Here is a 17,500-nt window from a genome sequence, read left to right on the forward strand (position 1 = left end):
GGACATTTTAACATAGAGCTCTATGGAGACAGACTCTAGTGGACACTGGAGGAACTGCAGCTGTAAAGTTGGACATTTTAACATAGAGCTCTATGGAGACAGACTCTAGTGGACACTGGAGGAACTGCAGCTGTAAAGTTGGACATTTTAACATAGAGCTCTATGGAGACAGACTCACTGCAGGAGACTCTAGTGGACCTGAGGAGTCTTTAATGTGGATGAAGATATTATAATTCCCTGGTCTTCCTCAGAGACGCTGGGCTCGGCTGCTTCTTCCTGTATCAGGTTACTAATGGACTTCACCTGCTGATGAAGGAGGCGGGGTCTGTGAGGGTCGAGGCAGCGAGCGCTCCCTCGTCTTCGTCACTCTCAGATTAACTGTGTGTTTTATTAATCTTCGAGTGTGTCGACCGTGTAAGACGAGCTGAGCCGTCGGACAGTTTAATGAAATCCACTTTATCTCAGAGAACAGGAGATAAATCAATAGACTGTAAAGATCTGGTCTGGTTCCTCAGCGGGGTCAGTGTGGGGGGGGGGGGGGGGGGGGGGTAAAAGCTTTCAGGCAGAATATCAAAGTTTAATAATAAAGCTTTCAGACACGACGGGGTTCTGTGAGAGAACGAATACAGAATAATTATTATAATTACAGTTACTCACCCGCCTCTCTCTCTCTCTCTCTCTCTCTCTCTCTCTCTGTCTCTCTCTCCCTCTCTGTCTCTCTGTCTCTCTCTCTCTCTCCCTCTCTCTCCCTCTCTCTCCCTCTCTGTCTCTCTGTCTCTCTCTCTCTCTGTCTCTCTCTCCTCCCTCCCTCTCTGTCTCTCTCTCTCTCTCTCTCTCCCTCTCTGTCTCTCTCTCTCTCTCTCTCTCTCCCTCTCTCTCTCTCTCTCTCTCTCTCTCTCTCTCTCTCCAGATCGTCCTTTTGGGGGGTTTTATGATTTATTTGATTTGAAAAGGCAAATCACACAAAAATATACAAATATATAATTTTATCTTTACGAGTCCTTTTAAACTTGTTTTTGTTGCTGATGAACTGAATCCTCACGGCCAGTCACACAGTGTGTGTGTGTGTGTGTGTGTGTGTGTGTGTGTGTGTGTGATTCCTGGTTGTGGCCTTGTGTCCCTGTGTCCCTGTGTCCTTGTGTCCTTGTGTCCCTGTGTCCCTGTGTCCCTGTGTCCTTGTGTCCTTGTGTCCCCTGTGTCCTTGTGTCCCTGTGTCCCTGTGTCCTTGTGTCCCTGTGTCCCTGTGTCCTTGTGTCCCTGTGTCCTTGTGTCCCTGTGTCCTTGTGTCCCTGTGTCCCTTGTGTCCTTGTGTCCCTGTGTCCTTGTACGCTGTCTGTGGTCTTGTTTTAGTTCGAGTCCCGGTTTCACTTTGTACTGGTTCCTCGTGTTTCCCTCCTGTCCTCTGGCCCCTGATTGTCCTCACCTGTCTCATTAGTCTCACCTGCGTCTGATTACCTGTGTGTTTAGTCTCTGTGCTTGTATTTGGATGTTCTCGTCCTCGTTTCCTCCCTGTGATCCCGTTAAACCGTCCTTCATGTCACATGATCACGTGATCACATGATCATGTGACAGGTGATCATGTGATCACGTGATCACATGATCATGTGACAGGTCATCATGTGATCATGTGACAGGTGATCATGTGATCATGTGACAGGTGATCATGTGATCATGTGATCACGTGATCACATGATCATGTGACAGGTCATCATGTGACCATGTGACAGGTGATCATGTGATCATGTGATCATGTGACAGGTGATCATGTGACAGGTGATCATGTGATCATGTGATCATGTGATCATGTGATCATGTGACAGGTCATCATGTGATCATGTGACAGGTGATCATGTGATCATGGGATCATGTGATCATGTGATCATGTGACAGGTGATCATGTGATCATGGGATCATGTGATCATGTGATCATGTGATCACAGGTGAATTTACAGCAGGTAGAGTTTGAGAGTATTTACATGAAAGGTGAGTTTTTAGAGGTCTGACGCTCATCAGGACGGCGTGGAGGCGGAGCTTAGACGATCCATTAAAGAGCTCAGAGCCTGAAGGACTCAGCTGGTGACAGGAGATTATAACCACAAACACGCTGAGGGGGGACAGCAGGCGTCTCATGAGTCCACATGAATCCTCGTACCCGGGTCCGAGTCCTACACACTGACTTATCCAGCATCGGGTCAGACGACTTCCTGCAGACGCTAAAGCTGCTAAACACGAGACAACGATGACACCGCTAACGATACAAGCTAACGCTACGTCTCATCATAACAACACACACACACACACACACACAGGTACATTAACAGACACACACACACACACACACACACACACACACACACACACACACACAGGTACATTAACACACACACACACACACAGACACACACACACACACACACAGGTACATTAACAGACACACACACACACACACACACACACACACACACACACACACACACACACACACACACACACACACACACACACAGGGGAACTGATTTAATCTTCTGGAGTGCTCCTCTTAGATGAACTCTTTAAGAGAGAGAGGTGAGGTCATTGCTTGGACCTCTTCCTCCTCCTCTTCCTCACCTCCCCCTTCTCTTCCTCCTCTTCCTCACCTCCCCCTTCTCTTCCTCCTCTTCCTCACCTCCCCCTTCTCCTCCTCCTCTTCCTCACCTACCCCTTCTCTTCCTCCTCCTCCTCTTCCTCACCTCCCCCTTCTCCTCCTCCTCCTCAGACAGATTGTCTGGAAGAAGACCAGAGAGAGAGGGCGAGCGAGAGGTAGAGAGAGAGGTCCTGCAGACACACCTCACAGTGTGTTAATGCTTTACTCAGAGACCAGAGGGCTCCAAGACCAAGACTTACCAGAGACCAGAGGGCTCCAAGACCAAGACTTACTCAGAGACCAGAGGGCTCCAAGACCAAGACTTACAGAGACCAGAGGGCTCCAAGACCAAGACTTACTCAGAGACCAGAGGGCTCCAAGACCAAGACTTACAGAGACCAGAGGGCTCCAAGACCAAGACTTACCAGAGACCAGAGGGCTCCAAGACCAAGACTTACTCAGAGACCAGAGGGCTCCAAGACCAAGACTTACCAGAGACCAGAGGGCTCCAAGACCAAGACTTACTCAGAGACCAGAGGGCTCCAAGACCAAGACTTACCAGAGACCAGAGGGCTCCAAGACCAAGACTTACCAGAGACCAGAGGGCTCCAAGACCAAGACTTACCAGAGACCAGAGGGCTCCAAGACCAAGACTTACCAGAGACCAGAGGGCTGCAAGACCAAGACTTACCAGAGACCAGAGGGCTCCAAGACCAAGACTTACCAGAGACCAGAGGGCTGCAAGACCAAGACTTACAGAGACCAGAGGGCTCCAAGACCAAGACTTACCAGAGACCAGAGGGCTCCAAGATCAAGACTTACCAGAGACCAGAGGGCTCCAAGACCAAGACTTACCAGAGACCAGAGGGCTCCAAGACCAAGACTTACCAGAGACCAGAGGGCTCCAAGACCAAGACTTACCAGAGACCAGAGGGCTCCAAGACCAAGACTTACCAGAGACCAGAGGGCTCCAAGACCAAGACTTACCAGAGACCAGAGGGCTCCAAGACCAAGACTTACCAGAGACCAGAGGGCTCCAAGACCAAGACTTACAGAGACCAGAGGGCTCCAAGACCAAGACTTACCAGAGACCAGAGGGCTCCAAGATCAAGACTTACAGAGACCAGAGGGCTCCAAGACCAAGACTTACCAGAGACCAGAGGGCTCCAAGACCAAGACTTACAGAGACCAGAGGGCTCCAAGACCAAGACTTACCAGAGACCAGAGGGCTCCAAGACCAAGACTTACAGAGACCAGAGGGCTCCAAGACCAAGACTTACCAGAGACCAGAGGGCTCCAAGACCAAGACTTACCAGAGACCAGAGGGCTCCAAGACCAAGACTTACCAGAGACCAGAGGGCTCCAAGACCAAGACTTACTCAGAGACCAGAGGGCTCCAAGACCAAGACTTACCAGAGACCAGAGGGCTCCAAGACCAAGACTTACCAGAGACCAGAGGGCTCCAAGACCAAGACTTACTCAGAGACCAGAGGGCTCCAAGACCAAGACTTACCAGAGACCAGAGGGCTCCAAGACCAAGACTTACCAGAGACCAGAGGGCTCCAAGACCAAGACTTACCAGAGACCAGAGGGCTGCAAGACCAAGACTTACTGAGACCAGAGGGCTCCAAGACCAAGACTTACTCAGAGACCAGAGGGCTCCAAGACCAAGACTTACCAGAGACCAGAGGGCTCCAAGACCAAGACTTACCAGAGACCAGAGGGCTCCAAGACCAAGACTTACCAGAGACCAGAGGGCTCCAAGACCAAGACTTACCAGAGACCAGAGGGCTCCAAGACCAAGACTTACCAGAGACCAGAGGGCTCCAAGACCAAGACTTACCAGAGACCAGAGGGCTCCAAGACCAAGACTTACAGAGACCAGAGGGCTCCAAGACCAAGACTTACCAGAGACCAGAGGGCTCCAAGACCAAGACTTACAGAGACCAGAGGGCTCCAAGACCAAGACTTACCAGAGACCAGAGGGCTCCAAGACCAAGACTTACCAGAGACCAGAGGGCTCCAAGACCAAGACTTACCAGAGACCAGAGGGCTCCAAGACCAAGACTTACCAGAGACCAGAGGGCTCCAAGACCAAGACTTACAGAGACCAGAGGGCTCCAAGACCAAGACTTACCAGAGACCAGAGGGCTCCAAGACCAAGACTTACCAGAGACCAGAGGGCTCCAAGACCAAGACTTACCAGAGACCAGAGGGCTCCAAGACCAAGACTTACCAGAGACCAGAGGGCTCCAAGACCAAGACTTACTCAGAGACCAGAGGGCTCCAAGACCAAGACTTACCAGAGACCAGAGGGCTCCAAGACCAAGACTTACCAGAGACCAGAGGGCTCCAAGACCAAGACTTACTCAGAGACCAGAGGGCTCCAAGACCAAGACTTACCAGAGACCAGAGGGCTCCAAGACCAAGACTTACCAGAGACCAGAGGGCTGCAAGACCAAGACTTACTGAGACCAGAGGGCTCCAAGACCAAGACTTACAGAGACCAGAGGGCTGCAAGACCAAGACTTACAGAGACCAGAGGGCTCCAAGACCAAGACTTACCAGAGACCAGAGGGCTCCAAGACCAAGACTTACCAGAGACCAGAGGGCTCCAAGACCAAGACTTACCAGAGATCGACCGACAGTCACGTTAGCTTGAGGCTAGCTCATGGCGTGTTAGCATGCAGTACGTACATTCAGAGTATGTCGTTAGAAGTTTCAGACCGGGCTTTGGACTTTGATCCTTGTTGCCGTGGCAACGACATCTTTTGATTCGAACTAAAACCACATGCCACATGCGTCTCCTCGGCCTGCGTCTCCTCGGCCTGCGCCTCCTCGGCCTGCGCCTCCTCGGCCTGCGTCTCCTCGGCCTGCGTCTCCTCGGCCTGCGGGAGGAAACCTGATTAGCAGCTTCCTGAGCTCACCTTTAAACCATCAATCTGACTCATCTGTTCCTTAGAGAGAATAATGAAACCTGTCCATCCATTAATGTTCATTTAGAGGGGGAGGGGGGGGGAGAGAGAGAGAGAGTTTCCAGCTCCTGATGATGATTTATGAAGCTGTTTCTGATAAACATGTTTATTTACAGCAGGAACATAAAACAAGCACTTCATCCAGAGCTGAACCATCCTGAAGGGGGCGGAGTCTCGTGAGGTACAGGAAGACGTGACTTAAAAATAACAGCATGGAAGTGGCGTACGAAGCAGAGTCCTCGCTACGTCTCTATAAGTCTGTAGAGACGGTAGAGGTGGCGTGCAGGTAGAGGTGTAAAACACCTAATCACTGACGAGTTCAAACCACGGGACATTTCCTGATGAACGGACGAGGATCAGCTGAACATCGATTACTGTCACATTTCTTTGAGTTTCATCGATCTGTTCTAATTTATTTAAACCCAGACTTTAAGATAAACCAATTGTGTGTGTGTGTGTGTGTGTGTGTGTGTGTGTGGTTGAGTGTCTGTGTGTGTGTGTGGTTGTGTGTGTGTGTGTGTGTGTGGTTGTGTGTGTGTGTGTGTGTGTGTGTGTGTGTGTGTGTGTGTGTGTGTGTGTGTGTGTTGTCCCTGAGGTTTTATGAAGTCGATGTTGATCAGATCTGTTCTTCACTGCAGTGATCAGTCAGCTGCATCCATCGTCTCATTGACCGACTCTGACACTAACAGGCTGCTAATCCCGTTAGCCTGTTAGCCTGTTAGCCTGTTAGCCTGTTAGCCTGTTAGCCTGTTAGCCCGATTCAGTGATGGACTCAGCCACAGCTCCAGTTCCTGCCTCGACTCATCAGGAACACATCTACAGCCAGTTCTTCTCACTGTCGACGCTTCCCGAGTGCCCGAGGTTCAAAACCCTTTATGACTTCAAAACAAAGTTTAAAACAGTTAAAGACCTTCAATCATTAACGTGTGTGTGTGTGTGTGTGTGTCTGTGTGTGTGTGTCTGTGTGTGTGTGTGTGTGTGTGTCTCAGAGGACGGACGCGTCGCTCATCCAGCTCAGGGTCTCCAGGTGAAGAACGTGGAGTCATGTCCCCCTGAGTTCAGAGACTTCCTGTCTGTCTTCCTTTAAAGGCACCAAGGACAGAAACCACCTGAGAAGTTTATCAGCAGACGAGTCGTGAAGCGTCCGGCGGCCTTCGGATCCAAACGTCCGTCTTATAAAAGACAGAGTCTGATGCCATCACTCTGGATTATTGATGATTGTTGACTTATTTATCAGACCCCCTGAGGGGGTCTGAGGGGGGTCTGAGGGGGGCCCACTGAGGTCACTTAATGTCTCGCCCACTTAGACCAGTTTGTCTTAGAATGAATTCATCTTCTTTACTGTTTAATTCAAACATAGATTCAAAATCAATAGAAGAGAATCCTGAAGAGCTGAAGATGATCTGCAGCTGAAAGTTACAGTTCATGCTGCTCCTCCATGCAGCAGGGGGCCGGGGGCCGGGGGGGGGGGGGGTGATGTGTGTGTCTGTGACAGGGGCTGATGTGTGTTTTGGGTTGGGGGGGGGGTCTGTGATATGAGCTAATGTTCCTCCTCTGGCATCTGGCTGCTGCTCATTACAGATTCACCCCCTGAGAGACGGGACAGGGTAGAATGGGGGGGCGTGGGGGTAAATTGGGGGGGTGTTTAATGCAGCGTGAGTCGTCACGGTGACAGCAGCAGCACATTAGCTCAGTTTCCTCCTCAGTGGGATTCTACGTCTGAGGGATTCTGCACACACACATCCAGTGTACAGAAACGCCGACGCCCACTTTCACTCGAACAAAGAAACTTTCACACCTGTTCAGAGTTTTCTAAGCAGCTGTGATTCCCATCATCCCCAGTTTAAGGCGCCTGATGTTTCTTCCTGCCAACCACGCCGTTTATTTAACATCTTGAACGTTGCCGATCTTCTTCTCTCAGAAACAACATGAGACTCTGTATGAGGAGAGAAGAAGAGGTGCTGACAGAGAGATGGATGAAAACTCAACGAGCTGAAGATGATGGACGACTGAGAGCTGAACCTGCAGCCCAAACACACTGTTAATATGTCCCATGATGCTTAGCGGCCCAGCAGAGGTTAAACAAAGGGAGCAGTAGGAGTGTCATGGTGACAGAGAGATAAAGTGCTGATTCACATTCTCACCTCCATGAATCCATCTTCACGTAGGACTTTATGTTAGAGGAAGTGACCATATAAGGACAATAACCCTTAGTCTAAGTAAGTGACCATATATGGACACTAATATTTAGTCTAAGGAAGTGACCATATATGGACACTAATATTTAGTCTAAGGAAGTGACCATATATGGACACTAATATTTAGTCTAAGGAAGTGACCATATATGGACACTAATATTTAGTCTAAGGAAGTGACCATATATGGACACTAATATTTAGTCTAAGGAAGTGACCATATATGGACAATAACCCTTAGCCTAAGTAAGTGACCATATATGGACAAATTAGTAACAAATTAGCAACAAATCGTACAATTTTCACCGTCATCAGAGGGCTCCGTATCTTTGTGTGTCAGTGGGCAGCACATACAGTGTGTGTAGAAAGCAGCATATTCATTGGCTGGTACTTTTCACAGGAAGCTGTAACTCTCCAGGAGTTCTTTGGAAAACACAGACTTCCTGTTCAGTATGACAGCTCGCCTACCTGTCGTTATTAAGCAGGTCCTGTTAGCATGCTAAGCTAGGCTAGCTAAGCAACAGCCGTAACACTAAGATTGATTGACACATGAAGAGACCAATCAGTGTTGAGCTTTGAGTGGCGGCGCTTTAGTGATGTTTCTCTTTTGATTAAAACAGCAGCAGACAACATGGATTGACACATAAACAAAGAGTTAATGTGACGTTTTGATTGGTCGTAATCGGGACATCTTAGTGTTTCATAGATATTTGGTCAACATAGTGTTTGCTCTCGTCTCTTCTCTAGTCCAGCGCTGATAAAGAACTTTACACACTCACACATGGGCTCGGTCTGTAGGGACTCGGGTTGGAAACTGGAGGGTCACCGGTTCAAGTCCCGATGCGGATCAAAATATGGAAGTTGGTCTGGCACTCTGACATCTCTCCATTAATGCATGTCCCCAGGTCCTGCTGGTGCATGTGTATTATCCAGGTCTGTGTGTGTGTGTGTGAGTGTGTGTGTGTGTGTGTGTGTGTGTGTGTGAGAAGCATGTCACAACTTTCCCCTCAGAGATTCATAAAGGATATAAAATAAAAAATAAAACAAATAACACACAAAATACACCCAGACTCACAGACTAAGAGACAAAGAGACTAAATAACCAAAATAAAAGCTTCACTTAATGTTGACTGTTGGCAGCTGATTGGTTCAGGCCCACCAGCAGACAAACCAATCAGACATGGATCAAGAAATGACTACAGAGCTCCTGCTAGTAACCTGTGTATGAATGTTCCTGCTACACGTGCAGGATGAACACCTCACACAGTTTGTCTCATCCATGAATCACAAAGCTCCGAGCAGAGCAGCTGACAGCGTGTCAGGATGAGGATGAAGTGCTGGAACTTTCTCTGGGGGGTAGCAGAAATCCCTGATCCTGTTTACAAGATGCTGAGAGAGCAGGAGAGAGGAGGGGGGCTGGAAACCACAGTCTGCATAAAACATGGGCGTAGTCTCAGTAACATCCTCTTTGTTTTTCTGTAGAGGAGTCATGAAACCTAACCCCCGATTCACCCAGACCCTGTGCCCAGACTCTAGTGGACACTGGAGGAACTGCAGCTGTAAAGTTGGACATTTTAACATAGAGCTCTATGGAGACTGACTCACTGCAGGAGACAGACTCTAGTGGACACTGGAGGAACTGCAGCTGTAAAGTTGGACATTTTAACATAGAGCTCTATGGAGACTGACTCACTGCAGGAGACAGACTCTAGTGGACACTGGAGGAACTGCAGCTGTAAAGTTGGACATTTTAACATAGAGCTCTATGGAGACTGACTCACTGCAGGAGACAGACTCTAGTGGACACTGGAGGAACTGCAGGTGGAGGTTTTGAAACCTCAGGATGGATTTGTTTTCATCACTGGATGTTTCCACTGGGTTTCTCTTCACTGACTGAATTCTAAATCGAGCTCAGAAAAGCCAGAGACAGAAACTTTGGCACATCAAACTTTTGCTGCGGCCGGTTTTCTATAATTAATATCTATTGACAGATTGATAACAGAAGGTCCATATGTATATTATATATTCTATGACGGACCTTATCATGTAAAAGCCATCTTGTGTCAGCAGAGATCTTCGTCCTTGAAGTCTCTCTGGACTTCTGGATCTGTCTCTCAGTTTAAGGACTGATGGCCCACTTCAGATGCTCTCAGGTTTCCCAGCATGCTTTTAGGCGTCATTAACATCAGATGTATTGACCGTGCTGTGCCGATCAACAGATGGACGTAGCCTTCAGGGAGAGGAGCGTCCAGACTGTCAGTCACCAGCTGGACCGTCGTGTCCTGAACAATATAAAAACATGATGTGCTGTTAAACATGGAGTCCAATGTACCGTAGGAGATGGACTCATCGAGGACCTTCAAAGTAAGGCAGGTGAACGTCTTCAGTGGGGTTATCTTTGTTCTAAATGATGTTTATCTATACTTTTTGATATTGTCACATTATAATTCTCTCAATACAAATAAAAGCACGAGAAATACTTAAGAAGGAAATCCAACAATGCATAAAGAATGTAAATTATTATTGTTTAATTCAGGAGTTTATTCATGTTGATCCTGATTTTATTTTGAAGTCTGAATTATTAAGTGTGGGATGAAACCGGAGCCCCCGGAGAAAAACCACACAGAACCTTTGTGAACATATGAAGACCTGCAGACAGAAACCCGACAGCGTCTGTCAGTCAGGACTTCACATGCCCCCCCTGAGTCTGCCTGTCTCTTACTGCTTGTGTGATTGTTTGGGACTGAGGGGTCGGGGAGGACTGGGATTGTCATTACTGGTCCACCTTGTTTAGATGCTTGAATTGACGGCAGCAATCTGGAGTCATGAACTTCTTGAACTTCCTCCAGAGAGAGATCTCCTCCGTGCTAACCAGACACTTGTCCTCTGGAGGGGAGGGGCAGTTTGATTGCTGCTTGAGCTTCTCCAGATCTTTCAGGAGGAGGTGTGTTTGTGTTTAGACTGTAATAAGTTCTGTGTTTAACACGAGCTGAAGACATGTTGATGTTTCGTTAGACCAGATAAACTACGTTAGCTAAGACTCCACTTGTGACGTTTAAAGTTTTTATGCGTCGTTAAAACGGCAGTTGCTAACGAGTAGCTAGCTGAGACTACAGTGGTTGTCATGGAAACGTTAAACGTCAACACGCCGGGAACTCTCTCCCTAATCCTCCTTACATCATGTTAGTCATGTTTTTCACTGTTCTTGTAAATGTTAATAAACAACTTGTCATGTCGAAGATACAAAAATCCACCGTCACTATCTCAGTCTGTAAGAAGTTAAAATACAGCAGAAAGTAAAAAGCTGAGGGCCGAGGTCGCTCACCTGAGGAACGCCAAAAGGTCACTTCCTGTTAAAGATGATTAGCGATCAAATCCCTTTCCCTCTGAGGGATGAGAGGTCTGTATTCAAATGTCTAAACTTCATCAGTTCAGACATTTATCTCAGAGTCACTTCAGTAAGTGACAGATTCAATCCATTTACAGCTGCTGCACACACACACACACACACACACACACACACACACACACACACACACACACACAGTGTTGGTGGATGATTTGTGAGGCAGCAGGCTGACGTGTGTTCATGCAGAGCAGAAAATGAAAATGAATAGGATGTCAGGGGGCGGGGGGGGGGGGGCAGACAGTGACGGGGGTGTGCGTGTGTGAGTGTGTGTGAGTGTGTGTGAGAGTGTGTGTGTGTGAGTGTGTGTGTGTCGGGGGGGCAGACAGTGATGGGTGTGTGTGTGAGTGTGTGTGTGTGTGTGTGAGTGTGTGTCGGGGGGGCAGACAGGGACGGGTGTGTGTGTGTGTGTGTGTGTGTGTGAGTGTGTGTCGGGGGGGCAGACAGGGACGGGGGTGAGGGGGGGGGGATGGTGGGTAACCTCTTCACCCTCAGGAGCAGAAATATACATATTATTATACAGAGTGTGACAGACATATTTATTTCAGTTACTGAGCCGTTACCACGGCAACACAAATAGAAGCTCTACGCACCCTGTGTTAAATTAAATAAGACCACAGTTTGTCTGGACGTGTTCAGAGGACGTTATCCGGACCTGACCAGAGAAACAGCAGGAAATATTCTGTAAACATCGTGTGAAGGACGAGACGGCTCGATGATGTTTATATCACTTTGTTCTTTTACACACGTTATTGAAAGGTCCTCCTTCAGTCCTCCTGCCTCCTGTCCGCCCGGCCCTCAGGATGCACGCCGCAGCCACACACAGACCAGAGAGACTGATCATATGCAGCAAACGCACGAGGTTCAAACCCACGGCCTCTGAGCACGGGCTGCACCACTGGATCAGGCAGACATCGCACTCTCTGTGTGTGGGCGTGTCATTACTGTGTATGGGCGTGTCATTACTGTGTATGGGCGTGTCATTACTGTGTATGGGCGTGTCATTACTGTGTATGGGCGTGTCATTACTGTGTATGGGCGTGTCATTACTGTGTATGGGCGTGTCATTACTGTGTATGGGCGTGTCATTACTGTGTATGGGCGTGTCATTACTGTGTGTGGGCGTGTCATTACTGTGCGTGGGCGTGTCATTACTGTGTGTGGGCGTGTCATTACTGTGTGTGGGCGTGTCATTACTGTGTGTGGGCGTGTCATTACTGTGCGTGGGCGTGTCATTACTGTGCGTGGGCGTGTCATTACTGTGTGTGGGCGTGTCATTACTGTGCGTGGGCGTGTCATTACTGTGTGTGGGCGTGTCATTACTGTGTGTGGGCGTGTCATTGCTGTTTGTGGGCGTGTTTGTTGTGATGGGCGTGTCATTACTGTTTGTGGGCGTGTTTGTTGTGATGGGCGTGTCATTACTGTTTGTGGGCGTGTTTGTTGTAATGGGCGTGTCATTACTGTGTGTGGGCGTGTTTGTTGTAATGGGCGTGTCATTACTGTGTGTGGGCGTGTTTGTTGTAATGGGCGTGTCATTACTGTTTGTGGGCGTGTCTGTTGTGATGGGCGTGTCATTACTGTGTGTGGGCGCGTCTGTTGTGATGTCATTGTCATGGGAGCCAAACATGAGCACATTTTGAACCAGAGAAGATTAAAGCCTCTCTCTCTTACTGGCTGATCTACCTGTCAATCTCAGGTCGCGCCGCCCTAACTCCTCCCCCTCTTGTTGAAGAAGACTTGAAACAACAGACAGGAAAATATTTACTGAGGGAATAAATCCTGATTTATCTGATCAGTGGAGCCCCCTGCTGGACATTATGATGAATGCAGGTTTAAAGTACCTGTGCATTGACAGAGTTTTAATCACCACAATATTTTCCCGTGATGACGCTCTCTGGAGGCCGACGTCGCTCGGCTGCTCGCTATTTAACGAGCCCACGAGAGCGTGACTTCTTGCTGATTAATTAAGCACGCCTCGGAGTAATCGCTCATCATGGTGGAGCTGCTGGAGCCGTGCAGGCCGTCTGCTGCTGTCAGACCTTCACTCAGACTATAATTGGTGTCTCTGTGTTTGACCTGTTCTGCACTAATGATCCGGAGGGTGAAATATGGATTTAAATGACATGGATCAACGCTCATTACTCACAATAATCCATAAATTATTAGAGCACGCTGTCAGGCTGCCAGCGTCTCACTAACACTTCACATTGTAGTTTTTATCTCCTCTCAACACTGAAGCTTGAATGTCTGTTTTTACACTGAAGGGAACTCTGACCCATGTCTAAAAGTAAAGGACCAATCAGAGCGCTGCTCTCTTCCTCTGTGATCAGACATGAAGGGAACATGCTGTGTTGAAGTGCTGGCTTCTCTGACAACACCAGGGGCGGCTGTGGCTCAATGGGTAGAGTCGCCGTCGTCTCTGGGAGGTCGAGGGTTCGATCCCCAGCTCCTGTGAGCAACATGTCAGATGTGTCCTTGAGCAAGGCACTGCTCCCCCTGCTCTGTCAGGGTGTATGTGAGTCGCTGCTCCTGTGGTGAATTGTCCCACGGAGATAAAAAGAGTTTCACAAAAAAACACAACAATGCAGCAGCCAGTATGTCCTCCTTCTAACTTTAGATTCTGCTCCTGAATGCTCTGGATCTGATTGGACCAGAGAAGGTAGGCGGGGCTTTGAACCCCCCCAGACTTACAAACTGCTCCTTTAATGAATTACAGACAGGTGTTTTTCTGAAGATCATTGCAGACTTAGTTTTGTTGTTTGAGGAGAATCCAAAAGGAGAGGGTCCGTGTCATGACGACCTCCCTGCAGGTGAAGCGTTTCATCAAACATAAAGAAACATGAAGACGTGTTGTAGTCCGAGACATCCAGGGGTCAAGGCCGAGTCAAGACCCAGACCATTAATGGTCACCTTGTGTTTAGGGGGCGTGTCCCTCACTTAGAGCGTGTTCCTTCTAATCTCAGTGATGGCGAGGACAAATAGCCGATCAGAGGTTGTCTAGACCGGTCTTCATTTAAAATCAAGAGTCCGTCCAGTCTGAGACGAGACCGTCTTCAACACTTCAAAAAGTGTTCTGGAGACCGAGACATGAAATGACTTGAAGGACGTCTTCCTCCTTCAGTCTGTGTTTCATGTTCTTGTCTTTCTTGTCAGCGGATGAACAGACCGTGAAGCACGCTGTTTTTATTAATAATAATAGTGATGATTAAAAATAACAAAGTCATTGTTTTTTTTCCTACAAATAAAGAGAGTAAATCACTGAAGAGCCAATGTGTTCTGCTTTCATCACATTATAACTTTAATTAACATGATGAAAAAAACAACAGAATATCAAACATACACTTTTATTAATCCTTAAACATGACGTCATTTCATAATAAATCACTTCTAATGCTGAGACTGAAAGATCAACATATTGTTTTTAACCACTGTTGGTGTCATTTATCTCCCTGCTCTGCTTAATTGGGGGTGTCTTTGTTGTGACGTCATTGTTCCCCGGGGAGGAGGGGGGGGGGGGGCGGGGGGCAGCACCTGCCGCCCCCAAGCTTCACTTCCAGGCTGCAGAACAACAAAAGGAGGTGCAGACCGCCGCTGCTCCTCCTCCTCATGAACAGATGCTAAGTCAAAGTGACCGGGTTCAGCGCACACAGCACCGGAACATGTTCAAGTGTGGCTTCAAAATAAAAGTCTGCATGGTGAAAGAAACGTTTGAAACGTTTAGTAACAAAGTGAGGGAATAAAACGTCAAGTTTATTTAACAGTGAGAATTTATGAGTCACATTAAAAAGAAAACACTTTACATTATTTCATCTTAAATGATAGGTAGGCCCATATATATAAGTAGTAATGCCACAGTAAGAGAAACGTCTTAAAGAGATGACAGTTATAAGTCTATAAGTTTAATCCAGTTCTGATGTTTTAAACAAACGACCAAAGGTTGCTTGAAAAATGATCTGTGAAATATCAGGGAGGCCTAATATTGATTTCCTTTTTACATTGTAATTAATTACGTCACAACGTCGAAGATAAACATTTAAACGTAAAATGAAGAGTGAAGATAGATTTGAACATGCTAATGCTAACCCGAGGCGCTATGCTAATGCTAACCCGCTATGCTAGCTGAACTGGTGTTATGTTACGTTTTGCTCCGTGTTTAAGGATTTTAGTCTTTAGAGATTTCCACCGGAATCTTAAAAAAACAGAGTACCAAAACCTGCTCCCATACACTGATCATTTATTTATTGTGTGTTTAATATTATTAATGTATTATATAGACTACTGGGCGTCATTTGATAACCGACACCGAACAGACCATTACTTCATTAACGGTCACCGGAAGTGACTGCGCAGTATTTTGGCGGGCTTGATGCTGCTGCTGAATCAGAGCAGAAGGAGGGATGATGCTGAGGAGGCAGATAGAGCTTCAGAGAGGAGCTGTCCTTGAATCAGACTGAAGCAGAGGAGGAGGAGGAGGAGGACATCCACAGAAGGAGAGGAGGAGCAGGAGGACATCCACAGAAGGAGAGGAGGAGCATCACATCTTCTGCTTTCACCGGGACACCGAGCGGAGTTACCCCGCCTCCTGCGCATCATCTTCGGATCCGCACCGCTGCTGCCCGGCCCTCATCCAGCAGGTAAACACACCGACACCACCCAGCAAAGCCCTGTGTGTGTGTGTGTGTGTGTGTGTGTGTGTGTGGGTGTGGGTGTGGGTGTGGGTGTGTGTTGACGCAGCAGTGAACCGCAGACAGAACCAGCCTGACTAAACGGCTGTTTGTCTGCCGTGTTGTTGACCACGTGACGCCAAACTTCACGTTTATCTGTGTGGATCCTGTTTGAATGTCCCTGTGGTCTCCTCGGGTCCTGGATCCTGTTTGAATGTCCCCGTGGTCTCCTCGGGTCATGGATCCTGTTTGAATGTCCCCGTGGTCTCCTCGCGTCATGGATCCTGTTTGAATGTCCCCGTGGTCTCCTCGGGTCCTGGATCCTGTTTTGGGTCTGGGATCCTGTTCTCGGTTGTAGCTTGATGATCATCTCATGGAGTTCTGTTGGTGTCTCTGTGTTTATGGGCTTTAAATGAAACAGAAAGTGAACCAGGTTTGGTGTCAGCTGCAGCTCGACAGGAAACCTGAGAACTGGATTACTGTATAATATATATATAATAATAATCATAATAATTTGAGTTCTTCACAGTGAAGCAGGCTCACCATAGTTCTAAATATTAGAAATGAAAGGAGGGTCTGATCTCCTGTGACAGGCTGTTCATAAGAGGTCCTGACCCCCTTTAGAGGGTCCTGGTCCTGGTCCATGAGGGGGTCCGCCCGTGTGGATTCTTACAAAAGGAGTTTAAATCATCTTTAAATCAGTCGTTGAATCGACAGGAAGACGTTTATTAGTTTGTGTTGAAGCTGAATTTGAACTTCTGACCCAGAAACAAGTCTGAACCCGGAGGACGAGACGGGTTCAGACTGGGTCTGGGTCTTCCTCGCTGCTCTCGTCTTCCTCGCTGCTCTCGATGTGGTCGTTTCCTTAAAGGTCGAGACGTCCTGCTTCCTGTTTGACGGTTCTGTAACTTGGACCCGTTTACTGTGAGTTTGGACTTCAGGTGATTCATGTCTCTGACCCTGAACCTGACCGAGCAACCAAAATCAAGAAGGGGCGGGGCTTTTGATATCAGCTTTATCAGCCGCCATGGTGGAGGAGATGCTGGTCAGGACACGCCTCCCTCAGGACACACCTCCTTCGGGACACGCCTCTGTCGGGACACGCCTCCATTAAACACACCTACCAGTCATTACTGAGGGGAGCAGGAGTTGACCTCTGTAACCTAGCAACAATGAGCGCTGGTGAGAAGCGCTCTGAAACGGAGGTCGTGGGCGCCGTCTGTGGACACGGGCTCTAAACGTAAGAACGCTCTGAGACCAAGGAAAGTGTTTTATTTCAAGTCATTAACATAAAGAGTAAAAGAAAGTGGGCGTGGCCACACTTTGTTGTCCAATCAGTGACAATCTGATATCTAACACTGATGGTAGCTCCAGCAGCACCCTGAGCTGACCCGCTGAGCGTCTGACCCGCTGAGCGTCTGACCCGCTGACCCGCTGAGCGTCTGACCCGCTGAGCGTCTGACCCGCTGAGCGTCTGACCCGCTGAGCGTCTGACCCGCTGAGCGTCTGACCCGCTGAGCGTCTGACCCGCTGAGTGTCTGACCCGCTGAGCGTCTGACCCGCTGAGTGTCTGACCCGCTGACCCGCTGAGCGTCTGACCCGCTGACCCGCTGAGTGTCTGACCCGCTGAGCGTCTG

The 17,500-nt window shown here is 48.3% G+C and overlaps 1 protein-coding gene across 1 annotated transcript in view; it reads left to right on the top strand.

Moving 5' to 3' along the window:
- Positions 1–15,592: 15,592 nt before the first annotated feature.
- The window catches only part of cntn2 (contactin 2), a 19,866-nt gene continuing 17,958 nt past the window's right edge, over positions 15,593–17,500 (top strand). The window contains exon 1 of the mRNA XM_079341620.1: positions 15,593–15,833. The gene's annotated coding sequence lies outside the window, so the exon portion shown is untranslated. The remainder of the gene's footprint in view (positions 15,834–17,500) is intronic.

The sequence above is a fragment of the Symphodus melops genome (assembly GCF_947650265.1).
Source record: "Symphodus melops genome assembly, chromosome: 4".
Taxonomy (NCBI): Eukaryota; Metazoa; Chordata; class Actinopteri; order Labriformes; family Labridae; genus Symphodus; species Symphodus melops.